Genomic DNA, 18,227 nt, shown 5'->3' on the forward strand with positions numbered 1-18,227 from the left:
ATTCCTCCCCTAGCAGCTCTTCGGGGATGGGGACGCGCGACCCTGAGCCCACAGCACCCCGGCGGAGCTGGCACAGTCCTCAACAAGCCCCCACCTCTCCCAACTACGGTGAGACTCGGCCCGGGCTCCCGGCAAGAGGGCTGAAGAGGATCACAGTGGAGCGGAGAAGTGAGGATCTGGCCTGAAGCAACAGGACCCGGGCTCCGGAGAGTGAATGGGGTCCGGTAGAGATGGGGGAGAGAAGAGGGAGCTGCAGAAAATCCCAAAGCGGGCCGCCCTCCCCCACGGTGGGACCGTCCCGCCACCGCTTCCTGCCCAGGATCAGCTTCCCAGCTGCAGCCAGAGGAAAAATCCGAGCCGACCCTGCAGCTCCGTAGGGACTAGTCAGTCGATCCGGGCTCCCCTGCCCCAGGCCCGCCATTCCGCAGTCCCGCACTCCTCCTTACCCGGACACCGCACCTCCGGAGCTCGCTCGCCGCGGGAACCCGTCTCGATTCCGCCCCAGCCGCCCGGCTGCCGCTCCCGCCTCCTCCCTCTGCTAGGTTTCAAATTGAAATTCCCTGGCTGGGGCCGTCAAAGAACTCGAAGCGCCAGCCCCGCCCCCTCGCAGCGGAAGCCCCTCCCGCGCCCCTGACTGACGTGCCCCCAGCGCGGAAACCCCCTTGGGCTGCGCCACGCCCCCAGCGCCAGGCCACGCTCCCGCGTCGGTGGGGGCGGGATTCACTGAGAGCAGTCGCTGGGTACCCCAGGATGGAGGGTCTCTCACCCTCAGCGCTGCTGCCTGGGATAAATTACTTCTACTAATGCCTGTATGCAAGGCGTTCTTACCCGGGAATCTCGACGTTAAATACCCTTTTTATCAACTTTTAAAACTTCTCCAAAGTGAATGCGTTGACTAAGCCTTTATTGATCACCTATTTAGTGGCAGAAGAAACTAGGCCCTGGAGACACAGAAATCATGAAAACCGGTCCTGCTCAGTCTAGAGTAGAAGACCTTTCACAGAGAGGGCATTGAAAAGGAACCATTTATTCTTCCTGTGGGGAGGACAGGAGGAATTGGGGAAACCCCAAGGAGGAGGAGCTTTTATGCTGAACCCAAAGTGTAAGGAGGATTTCTCCAGGCCTGAGTGCCTGGATTGCAGAGCAGAGAGGGTATGGCTGAAGAAGAGGCCGGAGACCTAGGTCAAAGGCAGTTGTGGAAAGACACACACACACATACCAAAAAAAAAAAAAAATACCCCCCTATTCTAGTCTTTTGTATAATTATACCGCTTTCAGATTCTACTTCATTTTTTCTGAATGTTGGCATGTGGAAGGGCATAGGCAGATCATTGCTTCCAGCATCTGCCACACATGGACCTCTTGTCCTTTGCCTCCTCCCACCTCTACTGAGGTCTTTAGTGACTCCACCTCAGCCAAAGTATTCTTTTCTTTCCTAAACATAACCTTTTCTAAAATTAACAATGTCAAATGAAACCTCAGTTACAATACCTTCCATGTAGATGATGCATTTCAGTTAAGAAAGCACATTCACATATTTTATCATTTGATCACAATAACTTTATGAAAAGGAAGGGCAAGTATTATCTCCATTACATCAAAGAGGAAATTAAGAGTCAGGAAGATAAACTATTTGCTAAGGTCCTTCCTAGTAAGTAATAAAAATAATAATAGCTACCATTTATTGCCTGCTGTATGTGCTAGGCAGTGTTCTAAGCCCCTCAGGTGTGTTAATTTACTTGATCATTCATATGCTAAGTACCCAAGTTAAACTTTATAAGATACTCTAATACAGAGAGGAAACCTGATTAGATAGCAGTTCTGGTAAAGAAAAGCTAGGAATTTTACCAGACCTATTTTAGTTACCTATTAGGAACTTTGAGGCAGATTTACAATGAAACTTACAAAACTTAAGCTTCAGGATCAGTCATTTTCGTAGGCTTTGAAACTGACTGTATATTTGTAAAAAAAAAAATTTTTATTAAAGAGAGTCCCTAAAGTTTTATAAGTTCTAAGGCCCATGAAACCTTGATCTATCCCAGTTGGAAACCCTTTAAAATGCTAATGAAAAATAATAATATAAATGTAGGCATAATGAATAAAATATAAAATATGCCTTTATCATAGGAAACGATATCCCTACTATGTTCTCTGTTGAAGCATGTGAATTACTTCTGTATGCCACCTTGTAAAAGGAATATTGACAAGCTATATTATATCCATAGATGGGTGACCTTGATAATGTGGGAGCCAGCAAGATTTAGCCTAAAGAGATGATTACAGATGATGGAAAGTTTGCTATCAAATATCTAGACGATGTGTGGAAGAAGAATTAGACTTTGTGTTTTGAACAGTCTTACTTGGCCCCAACATTTCAATGTAATGGAGCAGACTCGGTGAGGGCCTGGCAAGAACTGAAGGTAGAAAAATCAAGTTCCTAGAGCTATAAGGAAGTGAAGAAAACAGATGGAACATGGTCCCATACAGTTGTCAGCAAACAACAGGTGGTAGTCCAGGCAAGCAGGGAGGTCTTAACAGGGAGAGAAGAGTGGTTTGGACAGACAAGCAGGACAAAGTCCTGAACAGGTGCTATCCAGTGATGCAGGCAAGCTGGAACACTGGCAGCACGGGGCAGAGCTACTAGCCTGTGCTTCAGACCCTAAATTAATCCCCAGGAAAAGAGACTGATACGAGCAAGGCTGGATCTCCCCACTAGAAAGACCGGATTAACAGGCAAGGGACTGACACAAAGAACAAGACAGAAATCCCATCCTGAGAGTCATCACATCCAAATTTAGCAACACAGCCTCAATCCTCAGCACTACCTGCAAGCAAAGCCAGCCTGGCGATTTAGGCTAGAAATTTATCCAGGACCTCCTCAGTGCCCTTTCTTACCAAGGCACTCACACTGGCATGCTCCTCAGAAATCTTGATTTTACTATGCCTGGTGATTCCTTCTTTTATCTTTGTGTTTTCTGGGTGCCAAGCCCAACCAGGTGGAAGTATTGGAGTGGCTCTGGATTGAGAACCTGCCCTTCCTTGACATGGTCCACAGACAGGAAAACCTGACAAAGCATTCTCATGTTCTGTCACACTGAGGTGATCTCAAACTTCACCAGGAATTCATGCATTCCCAGTTCCACTGCCCTAAGAAACAAAGACACCATACAAATGCCAGTAGGAGTCACACTATCACCTAACCAGTCCTTGGAGCTCTTTCAGTTATCTGTGGCTGCATAACCCCTAATGACAATCATTTTGTCACTTGTAATTCTTTGGGGTAGGCATTCACGCAGGGCTCAACAAGATGGCTCATTTCTGCTCTATGTGGTGTTGGTTGGGAGGCTCAACTGTGGATAAAGGATCCAAGATGGCCTTACTCACATGTCTGGCAGTTGGTGCTGCCTGTCAACTGGGAAGCCTAATTTCTCCTCCACCTGGACTCTTAACTTCCAGGGCCGCTCTCTCTCCATGTGGCCTCTTAGCAGGATAGCCCAGACTTCTTTACACGGTACTTGGTTTCTGAGAGGATAAAAACAAAATCTGTAAGGCCCTTAAAGCCTAGGCCCAGAAGTCACACAGCATCACTTATGTTCAATTCTGTTGGTCAAAGCAAGTCAGAGAGCTGGCCCCAATTCAAGCACAGGGAATCATAGACTTCACCACTTGCCAGGAAGAGTGGAATAGGTGTACAGTGATGGGAAAAATTGTTGGCAGCCATCTTGGTAAATAATTCACCCCAAAAGCCAGGTTTTCCTAGTCTAATATTAGAGTCTGCCCTCAGGCAACTCTTCTATTTTATATCTGCTGTAAAAATTTCCACAGGTTTTCCTCAAAATCATCACATGTCCCCTTTTCTATCTAAGTCACGCTGAGTGATGATAATCTCCTTTTGAAAGGCCACTCCCAACTATTGCTAATAACAGGTACAAGCATCTCAAGCCTGCCAAACCAAGGTATTCCCTCAATTGTAGTTGGAGTTGTGCCATGCATACACCCCTGGTTCATCTGGCTCCGTGACAAGAAAGAAGCCTGGACATGCCGATTCCTGCAAAGCAGAGCAGAATCTCCACAGTTGCTCTCCATGGGATCTCATGGTCAATTGCTCCCTAGAACTGAAAGCAGAACTAGGATAGGTCCAATAAAAATCCCCCCACCTCCCCAAAAAAGCTACATTTGGAAAGGGTAAAACAAAGATGTATTATTTCAGTTTAACAATCTGAGTATCATTATGTACCAGGCCTCATGCCATGCTCTGGACATACGAAAATGAATAATACAATGCCCCTGCTATGGTAGAGTTCACAGTCCGGTAAATAATAATGCTGGTAAAGGGAATCAGGAATTCTGGTTTCTATCTATGGTCCTCACTACCTAGTACAGACAAAACTTAGTCTGCCATTTTAAGGAGAGTATATATGAAATACAAAGATAAAACAATGTTTTTTTTTTATATCAATATATAAGCATCATTGAATCAGTCCTATTTTATACCATTCCGATTCAGGCAATAACACAGAGCATGCTTATAAAAAAAAAACTTATATATTTGACTTTGATTCTCAGTGATAAGTAAAGGTTTATAGGGCCTTTCACATGTGCCTGGTCTTCAGCAGGGTTTAGAAGAGGTCAGAAGGGAAGGCTCCAGGCTCATTCATAGACATAATCCTAGAGTCTAAGGAAAGAAGAGTCAGTAGAATCTTATGGGCATGGGTCCCCATTTTGCAGGGAACGGGCAGATGTCCTCCTATGGGAAATGTTTGAAACAGAACACCGAACTTTAATGAAAATGGATTGGCATGTGACTCCCCACACAGGCCTGTGGTCAATAGCCCTGCAGTTGCTAAGCTCTTGCCCACAGAGACTGGAGGAAAAGCTCGGTCAGGTAAAAGAAACACTGTATTACCAGTTCCCACTTAATTAGATGTGGGGATTGGGGAGGCAAAATGACCTTGAAGTAGCGTCATTGCACTTTGCTGGACAAGCAAAACTACCCCACAATATAATAGAAAACTTCTGATGTGGCATGATAGTAAGAGCCAAATTATTTGGGCACACTGTGAGGAACCCTGCCTGTGGAGCATAATTTGTAAATAGCCTCAGCAAATTGTGGTAAAAAAAAAAAAAAAATCATCAACAGCTGCAAGAGTAACAGCAGAAGACTGTTGAATAAAAGCACCAGGAGAAAAATTCGAACAGCGATCCTCTGGGTTATATGGATTTTGCTTAGGATATTTACATAGCCCAGACCTGACTGGCCAGTTTGTAAAATAGCCCCTGGAAATAGTGGAGACAGTGGGATTGAAACTGGAATGTTGCATATTCTAAGCAAACAAATTCCTCCACTTGGAAAATGGACCATCTCGGGGTGGTCCTTAGTTTATTTGAAACAGATGTGTCGTGGAAGGGTGGTATCAGCAAAGTATTGTCCTTCAGTTTGGTTTTGTGTGGTTCCCTGAAGCACACAAAAAGTAGTATGTTCTTCTTATGGAAACACACGTAGAAAAATAGGGCTTTTAAAGTTGTGTGTATGCTATTGCTTCCTGTGACCCCATCCTCTCCAGAGGACTACCCTCTTGGAGAGTACAATCACGGAGAAGAAACACACACTCAGAAAATGATAACAGAGGACTGACTACTCAACTATATGCTTTACGAAGGCAGGGATTTGTTCTACTTTGTGTACCACAGAATTTTAGGTCCCAGCACGGTGGCTCATGTAGGCCTTCTTTAGTAAATATTTGTTGAAGGAATGAAAGCATGGACCTCAGTGAAAACGGATGAGGTAACTTCTATTCCCCATTTTAACAGTCTAGTGTTCAGAGGAAAATTCTCAAGACATATATCTTCAATTCATAAAAATGATGAATACAATATGTTAAAAACATTTTTTAAATACATGACTGAGCCCAATAGAAAAGGTAAAGTAATTACAAGAGGCCAAAATCTATGAGAATGAGCAAATACAAAAAAAGTAAATAAACACTGGCACAGGCTCCACACATATTGATGAAGTTGTGCCCTGCACAAGAGCACCCAGTCATGGTGAAAAGTAAGGCAATAGTTAGCCCTTACTCAGCTCCTCATGGCCTGTGCCATGGTACAGGCCTATCAACCCAGAGAAAGCAGTTCCTTTTTCAAATTCATCCCTCCTTACAGGGTGCCATTTGTATTGTGTGTGCTATTAGGTTGGTCTAAAAGTAACTGTGGATTTTGCAATTAGTTTAACCTTTTCAACCACAATTACTTTTGCACCAACATTCTAGCAGAAACACTGAGCTGGCTTTTGACTGGCATCACCTGCATGTCTGGTATTTTTAGGGCTTTGTTTTAATAGACCACACTATTAGATGACAGTTGGATCTGAAAAGCAATAATACCCTTTGTGAGTAAATTAGGAAAAAGTCTTCTCTACAGAAAGACTGCATTAATTCTGGGAGGAGGAGGAAAAGAGAAAACATCTTCCAGAGAATTTCTAACACAGGCACACTATCACCCAGATTCAGAGTTAGAATATGAGGTGTGATCAAAAAATATGGTGAATGTTTAAATTTAAAAATGTATTACAGTAAAAGACACATTGTCATTAATCCCCCTCAAAATTACCCCCCACCCCCCCCACCTCCACCCCCCACCCCTCGCTTCAAACACACTTATCCCATCGTTCTTGTAGCTTTCTGAAGCAGTTCTGGAAGTCCTCTTTCATGAGTGTCTTTACTTCATCCTCCATCATGACAATGCTCGTGTCACACATTGTTTCTGTTACAGCAATTTCTGTCAAATAAAAAACATTAGTGTGTCCTCACCCACCTTATTCACTGGATCTGGCACTGTGTGACTTCTGGCTCTTCCCCAAAGTCAAATGATTCAGGTCATGGAAGCAGCCACGACAGCACAACTAAAGATACTCACGAAAGAGGACTTCCAGAACTGCTTCAGAAAGTGGCAAGAACAATGGAACAAGTGTGTTCGAAGTGAGGGGGAGTGTTTTGAGGAACATTAATGGCAATGTGTCTTTTACTGTAATAAATTTTTAAATTTAATCATTCACTGTATTTTTTGATCACACCTCGTATAACACAAACTATAATTCATATAAGTGGATCACATGTCTAGTTAAAAGGCAAAGATTGCCAGTCTATAGTTTCAAAAATCCAGCGATATGCTGTTTACATAAAACACGCCTAAAATTTAAGGACAGAGAACTACAGTAGCATTAAAAGAGATAAGCCAAGCAAATGCTAATTAAAAGAAAGCTGGTGTTCCTATATTAATAGTAGATAAAATAGATTTTAAGCTGTGAAACCATAGTAGGGATAGGTGGATCAATATTATTGAAAAAAAATTAATTCACCAGGAAGGTATGCACCTTATAATATAGCTTCAAAATGTATAAAGCAAATATGAACAGAATTCCTGGTGAAAATTCACAAACTACTATCATTAAGGAAGATTAAGACACCTCTATCATTATTTGATAGAATAGCAGATAGTAGGAATGTACATAAATGAATTTTAAAAATGAAATTAAAAATTTTGATATAATAAACATGTAGAAAGCTACCTTCAACAACTACAGAATATACATTCTTCTGAAGCATAGGACTATTTATGAAAATTATATACTAGGCCATTAAAATATCTCAACTTTCAAATTTCAAATTCAAATTCACAATATGGTATCATATACCATATTGTCTGACTTTAGAGCAATTAGGTAACACATGAAGAGTAACTAAATAACTTTCAAAACTCTTTATATTTGGGGAGGGTGCTTCCTCATAACTTCCTAACAGGGAAAGGAGAAACCATAATAGAAATTATGAAATGTTTAAAATAATTATGATATAATTAGAACAAATGCAGAATTTAGCTAACATAGTGCTTAGAAAGAATTCATAAATGTATGTGCTGAAAAGAAGAAAGGCTGAAAATTAATAAGTATTCAACATACATAACTAGTTTGAAAGAAAGAATATTCACTAAAAGTCATAAATATAAAAGTGAAAAATAAAGATCTGAAAAACAGAAGAAAGGATCATTGCAGTCAAAATTAGGTTCTATGAAAATATTTATAAAATTAATAATCACTGGAAAGACCAAACTAGAAAAATATGAGATGGCACTAGTGAACAATAGTAGAAACAATAAATGGGAAGTAGATGAAGCTTTATTCAGTTAAAATATTTCTTGTAATTCAAAATCTAGGTATGTTTTACAGTATTTGATATCAAATGTATAAAGCTACAGGATATTGCTAGAAGGATAGACAGACCGCTGAAAGTTAATAGAATATCTCAAACAAGACCCACACATATATGGTAACTTGATTTATGAAAAAAGTGTCACTGTAGGAAAATGGAGTTAGGGTGGTCATATCAATAAATGATACTAAGTCCATTGGATAGTCATATAAGAAAAGAAATGAATCTTGACTCACACTTTCTTCCATACTTAAAAACCAGTTGTAGCTGAATTGTAGAGATCTGTAAATGGTGAAACAGTAAAGCTTCTAGCCACAAGATAACATAAAAGAATGTCTTCATGATCTTGGAATAGGCAACAATACTTAAAATTAACACGCACACACACATACACACACACACACACACACACACACACACACAAAACTGCTAACCATAAAGAAACAGATGATCAATTGCATTTCATTAATATTAAAAGGTTATTTCTTCCATCAGAAAACATTGGTATGAAGAGAAAGGCAAGTTGGAACTTGGAAGTAAATGTGTGGAATTTATACATCTGACAAAGTATCCTTATCTTGTAAAACACACCTACAGATAAAAATAAGCCTGAAAATTCAATAGAAAATGGGCAAAAGACATGGAAACTTCACAAAAACAGGATATGCAAACGTACAGCAAACATGAAAAGATGTTCAACATCATTAGTCACCAGGGAAATGCAAATTAAAATCAGAGTATTATACCACTATATACTCACTAGAATGGCTAAAATAGAAAAGAATGATATACTAAATGTTAAGGATGGTGAGAGTACAAATTGCTAAAACCAATTTGGAAAACTATTTGGCAGTATATATATTAAAACTGATCCTATGCATATCTAGGTCTCCAAAATTCTACTCTGAGGAATATATCCTAAAAAAATGGGTACATAAATGCACCAAGATAGGTATTCAAATGTACATAGCAGTATTTTTTGTAATAGCCCAAACACAGAATATCCACAAACAATATAATTATGGTTTATTCATAAAATCAATACAACAATGAAAATGAGTGAATTATAGCTACAAGCAAACATGGATGTACCATGTTTCCACAAAAATAAGACTTAGCAGGACAATCAGCTCTAATGCGTCTTTTGGAGCAAAAATTAATATAAGACCCGGTATTATATTATATTATATTATACCCAGTTTTATATTGTAGTAAAATAAGACCTGGCCTTATATTACAGTAAAATGAGACCGGGTCTTATGTTACAGTAAAATAAGACCAGGTCTTATATTAATTTTTGCTCCAGAAAACATTAGAGTTGATTGTCCAGCTAGGTCTTATTTTCAGGGAAACACGGTACCTCAAAAATATAATGCCAAATGAAAAAAGCCAGACACAAAAGATATGTACGGTGCAATTCCATTTGTATAAAGTTCAAAAACAAGCAATCAAGGAAGATGGTTAATTTTGCTGGTGGAGTAATGAATGAGAGGGGTTTTGTCATGTGGGGTCTCTGGTCCTGTTCCCTGCACAAGAACACAGGATATGGTGAAGCCAAAAAGGAACACCAACGGAGCCATAGATAGGGGAGTCATACCACTATATTCTTGCTGGCAGCTGGGTTGAAGATACAGTATCCACATGATGTGCAATCAGCCTTCCACTTCTCTGCCAACCAACTTTGCTAGCTGTAATCTGCCATCCGCTTCTCTGCCAACCAACCCCTTGCTAACTGTAATCCTCTTGCTAACTGCACTTGTTAGCCATGGCAGTTATATTAGTGGCTAATGGCTAACCGGTAACAGCTGATGGCCACCCAGCCACAGTGGATGGCCATCTGATTACAGCTGATGGCCATCTAATAACCAGGCTAAGCACTTTCCACATGAGGCTAAGAGCCTGGAAACTGCTCTCTGGGACTCCGTCCCCACAGGATTCTAGGATACTAGCAATGATCTGTTTCCTGATATGGTGGGTTACACAGGTGTGGTTTAACATACAAAAATCCATTGAGTTGTAAACTTATGATTTTTGTACTTTCTGTGTGAAGGTTATACTTCAATTTTAAAAGTCTAATTAAAAATCAAATGCCGAGAAAAAATATGTATCTATATGGTCTCTAAGTGGTGGTATCTCTCTGTTTTTATGTTAGGCATTCATAGCAGAATGAATTAAACAATTCCACACTCTGGGAATATATTTTCAATTGTCTTAAAAATATTAAGACAGTTATAAATAGTATAGATATTACCCTTAACATTTGGATTATAGGATTGATTTGTCTCATTAATGCCTGCCTGTTAATTACTAAATAAGTAATTACCAGTTTTTATTTCTGGAAAAAAAAATTTAAAAATGAGAATAGTTGTCAAAATTATATATTTGTTCCCTCAAAATTATAGATAATTTTAAGTTTCTTATTTGAATAAATGCATTAAATACTTCTCAACAGCAGTTTTGTTTTGTATCAGGAAGATCAATTATTGACTTTAAAATAAATATGTGGTGGAAATGTATTGCTATCATTTCCAAGGTATCTATTCATTATTTTCTGACTAACATAAAAATGTGAATTGGGTATTATTGTTTTGTGAGTAATCAAGAAATTAGGACAATAGCATAATTATGTTTGTGTAAATGTGCATATCTGAAGAAATAGATCCCTATCAAATGTAGGCTCTAAGTGAGCAGTTGGTTTGTTTTTTTAAGCAAGAATATGGGATGCATAGCTTGTGGGAGAACTTATCTAAGCAAAGAAAGACTTGCCCTACTATATTCTCTGTTATCCATAAAATACCAGAACAAAAACAAAAACAAAAAAGGATAGAAAACAAATCAAGACAAAAAAATAGTAAGCTAAGAAAGGTAAGAAGTTACTTTTTTCCAGTTTGGTGGCATGGTCCCTTTGTTGTATCACAGAACAATTTAGTATAGTGAATTCCCAGAAGGAAGGATGAAAAACAAGACCCAGAAAGCAATGTAATAACAGCAACTGAAAACCACTTCTAAATAAGTATTTAACCAACTCTTCAGAATACAATGAGGTTAACTCTAAGCAGGTGGAAATTTTCTACTACAATAATATTTACAATATATACCTCCTTTAAAGTTCTTTAAGCTACACTCTAATAGCCAGATTACTATGAGGATTGAAGTCTTAGTTCTCAACCATTCTTTTTTCTTTATTATTTATTTTTAGAGATTTTTATTAAAATATAGTTAACATACAATATTTATTAGTTTCCAGGGGTACACCATAATTATTCAACATTTACATACCTAAAGAAGTGATCATCATGATAAGTCCAAAAAACCATATGACACAGTACCATACTATCACAATATTAGTGACTACATTCCCTATGCTGTACGTTACATCTCCATGACTTACTTGTTTTATACCGGGAAATCTGGACCTCTAGTTCTCATCCGTCTTACTTACTGATTTAGTGCTATCGTGTAAGCCCTTCTGTAAAAGAAATGTATGTTTTTGGACACACACCTGATCGGATGGATCTAGGTTAAGTAATTGGCTCCACTCTATACTGTCCACAAATTGTGGACAGTTCAGATGGAAAAGATGGTAATGATCAATAGAGAGAAAACAAGCTGTGCATATAGCTCCATTCAAAGGGTGGTAATAGTGCAAATTCACCACAAGTCCAAATGACAATGGCTACATGTGACACTTTCTGCTGTATTATTACTTATTTAAATTTCACACTTTTCCTTTTTGTTATTTCTTTCTGCAGCCTTAAGATATTGTCTATCTTCAAAACATAGAATCAAAATTTAAAAAAATTTCTTTCTCACCTTCTGCCCACATGCTTTTTATTTTTTTATTTGTTTGTATTTAAATCAAACCCCTTTCTCTAAAACTTCAAACTCTTCCAGATTGGAGTAAAAATCATTGTATGTGAGTATCTAATTAACATTTCTCCACCCTTTTCTCAATTGGTTCCTCATCTTTTACTAACTCTTTACTATTCATGTATCCAACCCACAGATCCGGATTTTTTTACTTTCCCACTGCACAAATTGTCATTCATTTTGACATTACCTCCAGTCCCTTTAAATTGGTAGCCCTGTTCCCAGTGATCTGTGAGTTGACAGGCACTGCACTTGACTCTGCCCTGGAGAAAAAGTCCTTTGATGTCAGTAAGACATCAAGTTTGTTGGGCCAATTGGTAAACATTTAAAGGAAGAGATACGGACATGGGGAGGCATTTTGTCATTATTTCTATTTCATTTCCTTTATAATCTTACAAAAAGTCTATAATCTTGTATTTATTATGAGACTATAGCCATGTAAAACTACTTTGAAGTTGTGACTTCAAAAAGGTTTTCAACATCATGAGTTCTAACAGGGCAGAGAAGACTTACTTTATTATAATCTTATTTAATCAGCAAAGAACTTTTGATAATTTACAAAGTTTCTAAACAAAATTATCTAAACATCTGGAAGTTATTAAGTACTGAGGAAGTTTTTGCCACAGTTACATTTAAGAAGTATTTTTATTAAAAATTCCTTATAAAGTAAGTCTGTGAAAAAACAAAACTAAATTACCATCACCATTTTACTCAAATTTCTCATATTACTTAGGCCTCAACATTTTAAAATATTGTGATTTAAATATAAGATCATTCTTTTGGAGAACAATGACTTAGAGCTTACCTTATGATAGATATGTAAGTCCTGACTTTAATAACAATTATAAAATACTATTCATTTACATTTTGATGTATATTAAACATATTAAAATATTATAGACTTAGAAATCAGACAGTGTTTAGCTTTAAATTCCAGCTTCACCACTTACCAGTTGCATGAACTAAGGCAAAATTCATCAACTCAGAGCCACGACGTTTCTCTGCAAGCAACAGAGAAACCCCTCCAACACAAGATTATTAAGTGACATAATACCTGGAAGTGCCTACAATAGCGCCTAGCATCGAGTATATGCTCAATTAATGTTTCCTTCTTTTTCTTTTGTCCATTTTGCTTCCACTTCCTTTTCACCACTTGTCTCAGTATGTTACACTGGCTTTCCCCTTCAGGGTTGAAGAGAATGGTAAACAAAAGTTTTTTAAAACTTCCCATATACTTTCTAATTTCCATTGTTACCAACTGTTTAAAATACTAGAAATCCTCAAGGGGACTATGTGTTTATTTCAGGGACAGGAGTGTAGGGGAAAGGCTGTGAGAGTATATTTCCTTTGGCAATAGGTCATGAACAAAAGAACCTTTATCCATGGAGCCCCATTCTGAGCTATACAATACATTAGATCTATAATTTTTTTCTCATATTTATCCTCATACTGGTCAAGTCTGCCTGATTCTAAAGCTCATGTTCTTTTTGCTAAAAAAAATGTTGTCGTCTTCATTTATAGGCATCCCTGAGAGACAAATGATTTTGTGCAGTGTTCATAGGAAAACGTATGTTGAGTTTAACACCACTGACTTACAAATGGATGCAGATGGCCAGGGTAGATCTTGAATGGGGGGCTGTTTAAAAACAAAAATTGAAAAGGGAGGACCCAAGGCACATAAATAAATCAACAGCAGTGTTGCCTAAGAAACTGTTCACTGATTCTCTGAACTGTGGAAAAGACATGAAATAACAGCGAAGAATCGGGCAAAGCCTGAGTCTAGGATGTACCAAAATACAGGCAAACTGGATCCGTTTAGGCTGAGCTGTAAAATGGAGGATGCATTGAAAGGAGCTTGGCAATTCTTCAAAGAACAGTGTGGGTGGATGAAGCCAGGTGACTCATGATTTAAACCCTCAGAATACAGAGGTGCCTTCCCCAGTTGAGGACAGCTCTTTAAAGACCATTAATCAGGCTGGACAAATTAGGCTTAAAGAAAAGACACTACCCTACTTAGACCCCAGCCTGGTCCATTGTCTTTAAGGAGTGTCGCTGCCCTTCTAAGTCATGTCTATCAGTCAGCCACACTTTATTATGTACTAGTTTTATGAGCAATTATAGGAAACAGAGAAGAAACAGATTTAATAACTCAGTGGATGTACCTTTCTCTTGGGTATACCTTTATAATGATTCCTGCTACCTAAAAAAAATTTTTTGGTTAATTATATCTCAGTAAAGCTGGAAAATTTTTAAAGTAGGTAGCAAAGTTAAAACTAAAATACTGTTCTTACACTTATCTAAAAAGTGGGTTACTAAATCATCTAAATAATGATGATTAAAATTATGGATTCTGATCAGATGGATCTAGGTTTAAGCCTTGGCTCCTCCCCTCACAAACTGTGTGACTTTAGGCAAATTATCTAATCTCGCTATACTTCAGTTTCTTCATCAGTAAGTATAGGTATTCTTGATAGTATCTATTTCAATTGGAAACTGACAAACTGAGTTGCTAATATCTTCTAGAACACTTTAATCAAGCCATCTCACCTCTTCACTTTTCACTCACCTCTTATTAGATCCATAGGCAGTGGCTTATTGACTCTAACTACAATATTTCCAGGTGTATTTTCTTGCATCACCTCCATTAATCCTGGTCTAAACCACCATCATCTCTCACACCTTCTAATGCGTTCCAGTGTTCTGCTCTTGCTTGTACCCCCTTCAGACTTTTTTCAACATTAATCCAGTACAAGCCTTTTCAGATAAAATTCAGAGGATGACAATGATCTGCTCAACAATTATCTGCCCAGAGTTTTCCATGTCACTTGTAAAAGAACCAAAGTTCTTGCCATGTTCTCCAAGGACTCACTGGATTTGGCCCACCACACTTCTCTGTCCTCATCCCCTAATGCTCTCCCATTCTCTTATTCCACTTCAACCTCAATGATCCCCTTGCTCTTCCTGGAACACACATTCAAACTATGTCAGGTAGACCCTTTGCACCAGCTGAACCCTCTGACTGGAATGTTCTTCCCTCAAATACATAAAAGACTTGCTCTTTTTCCTCCTTCAGATGGAGGAGATGTTGCCTCCTCAGACAGGTCTTTTCTCACTATACCTAATATGGCACAATCTCTCTCTCTCTCTCTCTCTCTCTCTCTCTCTCTCTCTCTCTCTCTCTCTCTCTCTCTCTCTCTCCCCTTCCCTCCCTCCCTCCTTCCTCCCTCCCTTTCACCCCAATCCTTATCTCCCTCCCTCCTTATCTCCCTCCCTCCCTCTCTCCCATACTCATCTCTCTCCCCCTTCTCTGCTGTAATTTCTTTTTTCTTGGCTCATCATTATATAACATCTTACATATTTTACTTGTTTATCTTTATTTTTTATCTGTTTTTACTAGAATATGAGTTCCACAAGAGCAGCAATTCTTCTCTGTTTTATACCTAGCCGGCAAAATAGTGCTTGGCATGTAGCAGTTGATCGATCGATCGATCGATCGATCGATCGATAGATAGATAGATATTGAACCAACAAAAATGATGGGGAAGCAACGGTGTGGCTCAACCATATCTCTACACTTTTTATGCTTATAGGACACACCTTTTTGGATGGCATTTCTTCTAGGTGAAAATTCATTCTGATATTTAACTCTGGCCAATGAGAAAACATAGCCCCAGCTATTGGGGTAAAAATTCTCCAAGGTCCAAAAGAAGTAGGGAAGGAAAGAGAAGCTTCTAGAAGTCCTCAGTCAAGTCAGAAGCTAGGGAGGAGGTAGAGTGTCAATCCCCGACCCCCATACACACACACACACACACACACACACACACACACACACACAGGCGCGCGCGATCCACTATTGGTAGGTAAGGGTTATAAATTAGGGAAAAGGAGGCCCCTGACTTGAACTAACCAAGCATTTTAGGACCAGGAAATTCCTTTCTGAGTAAAGAGAGAATGTCAATCACAAAAGCTTCTTAACTCTGAGGCAAGGTACCTTGATGTGGGAGAGAGATGTAGAAGGAAATTTCTTTACAGGAGGACAAAAGAACTCTGAGACACTCTGTAAAAGTCTTTATAAACCTGAATGTTTTAGACCATTTCTCTCTCTTCATTCAGTCAACTCTAAAATTTTTACATAGTATAAAATCTCCTCTGCAGAGAGTTTGGTAAGCAGCTTGGAGAAGCACTTTCCAGTGTCCCAGCTGTTTACATGCACCACACAGCCTTATACTGCTGATCTGTAACTGAAGACTTGTTTGCAAAGAAAATGTTGAAATCATGAGGTTATTTCTCATTTACATTCATTATGATTTCTGAGACTACGTTATTATGGAAAAATATTTCATGTGAAAAAAAGGCAGAGAAGTACAAAGAGAGAGACAGAGGCATGAGAAAGATTAATAAAGTTAATGACCAGCAAAGAAAGAGAGGCCTTATCCAGATTTGAAAGAAGTAAAATTTTGGATAAGTTGACAGGGACGAGAAAGGGAGCCGGTGACTGTTAATCTGCAGGAAGACTTTTGCCCTAGAATTATCTTAGTGCATGCACTTCTTACTGCCATTAAAATAATTATGTGATTTTCTTCAGTTTGAACAAATCCGTTTCTAGACTGCTCTTTACGGCAGACTATAGCCTGAGTCAAGCACCTGCTCTAACATTATTATGCTAATCATGGATTGATAATTTTTAAAGCTGAGAGCTACACACTTCCTAGTGTAATATCTAAAAATCTATAGTTATGATGTCAGATTAACTTGATGAGATCCTTATTACTATTATTTTCAAGCTTTAATTTGGATGTCAAAATTTTCTGAAAAGTAAATTGCAAACAGAGGAAACATTATTTTTCCTTTAAAAAGCTTGAATATATTTACCAATATTCAAAAAACTGAAAAATGTCCAGAAAGACATCACTTTAGAGTGACTTCAGGCTGTTGATACATTATAAAAACCTTTGTTAAATGGCATTTCTCTTTCACCATTGCAAATCTACCTATGTATTAATACTACGAGTGGTATGGTAGCCCTCACTACTAGAGAGCAGCTTAAATCTTCAGTCAGAAGTATATTACCGAAAGAAAGAAAGAGAGAGAGAAAGAGAGAAAGAAAGAGAAGGAAAGAGAAAGAAAGAATAAAATGAAAAGAAAGAAAAAAAAAGAAGTATCACACCTACAAAAAGGAGGTTTTGTTTGGTTTGATTTTATTGTGGTAAAACATACATAACATAAAGTTTATCATTTTAACCATTTTTAAGTGCACAGTTCAGAGGCATTAAGTATATTCACAACATTTTGCAAACATCACCACCATCCATTTTCAGAACTTTCCCATCATGTGTAATAGAAACACTGTAGCCATTAACTGCCACCTTACCATTCCCCACTCCCACCAGTCCCTGGTAACCGCTAATCTACTTTCTGTCTACACCAATTTGCCTATCCTAGGTACCTCATAAAAGTGGAATCATACAATATGTGGTATTTTGTAACCGGTGTTTATCACTTAGCATAATGCTTTCAAGGTTCATCCATACTGTAGATGCATTAGGACTTTATCCTTTACTAAGGTTGAATAACATCCTATTATTATTACAATAATATCCCGTTGTGATACTTGTGACTGAAGATTTAAGCTGCTCTTTAGTAGTAAGGGCTACCATACCACTCGTAGTATTAATACATAAGTAGATTTGCAATGGTGAAAGAGAAATCCCATTTAACAAGTTGTTTATTCATTCATCTGTTGATAGACATTTGGCTTGTTTCCATTTTTTGGCTATTGAGAAAAATGCTGTTATGCATATTGGTGTACAATGTTTTGTTTCAAAATATGATGGTGTTCGTTATCTCCTGAGTGGTTCAAAGAACTTTTTAAATTAAATGATGCTTGGCCTCTTGGTAAATACAGCCCCACACTAAACCTTTAGTTAAGATTATTTAGTAAGTCACTTTTATAAGTCTCTGTTTATCGAGAGAGTACTCACAGTGTACAGTGGGCAATTTTGCAGAGGCTCACACGTGGAATTAGCCTGTACCTCTGAGGCTGCACATTAGAATTAAAAAATGTTGACGCTTCAGTCCCTGCACCAGAACAAGCAAATTGGGCTCTAGGGTGGGTCAAAGCATTGGTATTTTTTCAATCCACCCCACTTCCCC

The 18,227-nt window shown here is 38.5% G+C and overlaps 1 protein-coding gene across 13 annotated transcripts in view; it reads right to left on the reverse strand.

Moving 5' to 3' along the window:
• EPB41L2 (erythrocyte membrane protein band 4.1 like 2) overlaps window positions 1-588 on the reverse strand; it is a 206,024-nt gene extending 205,436 nt beyond the window's left edge. For all 13 annotated transcript variants that reach the window (XM_033098375.1, XM_033098315.1, XM_033098385.1 and 10 more), the window contains exon 1: window positions 447-588. The gene's annotated coding sequence lies outside the window, so the exon portion shown is untranslated. The remainder of the gene's footprint in view (window positions 1-446) is intronic.
• Window positions 589-18,227: the final 17,639 nt, after the last annotated feature.

The sequence above is a fragment of the Rhinolophus ferrumequinum genome, chromosome 3 (assembly GCF_004115265.2).
Source record: "Rhinolophus ferrumequinum isolate MPI-CBG mRhiFer1 chromosome 3, mRhiFer1_v1.p, whole genome shotgun sequence".
In the NCBI taxonomy this organism is placed as follows: domain Eukaryota; kingdom Metazoa; phylum Chordata; class Mammalia; order Chiroptera; family Rhinolophidae; genus Rhinolophus; species Rhinolophus ferrumequinum.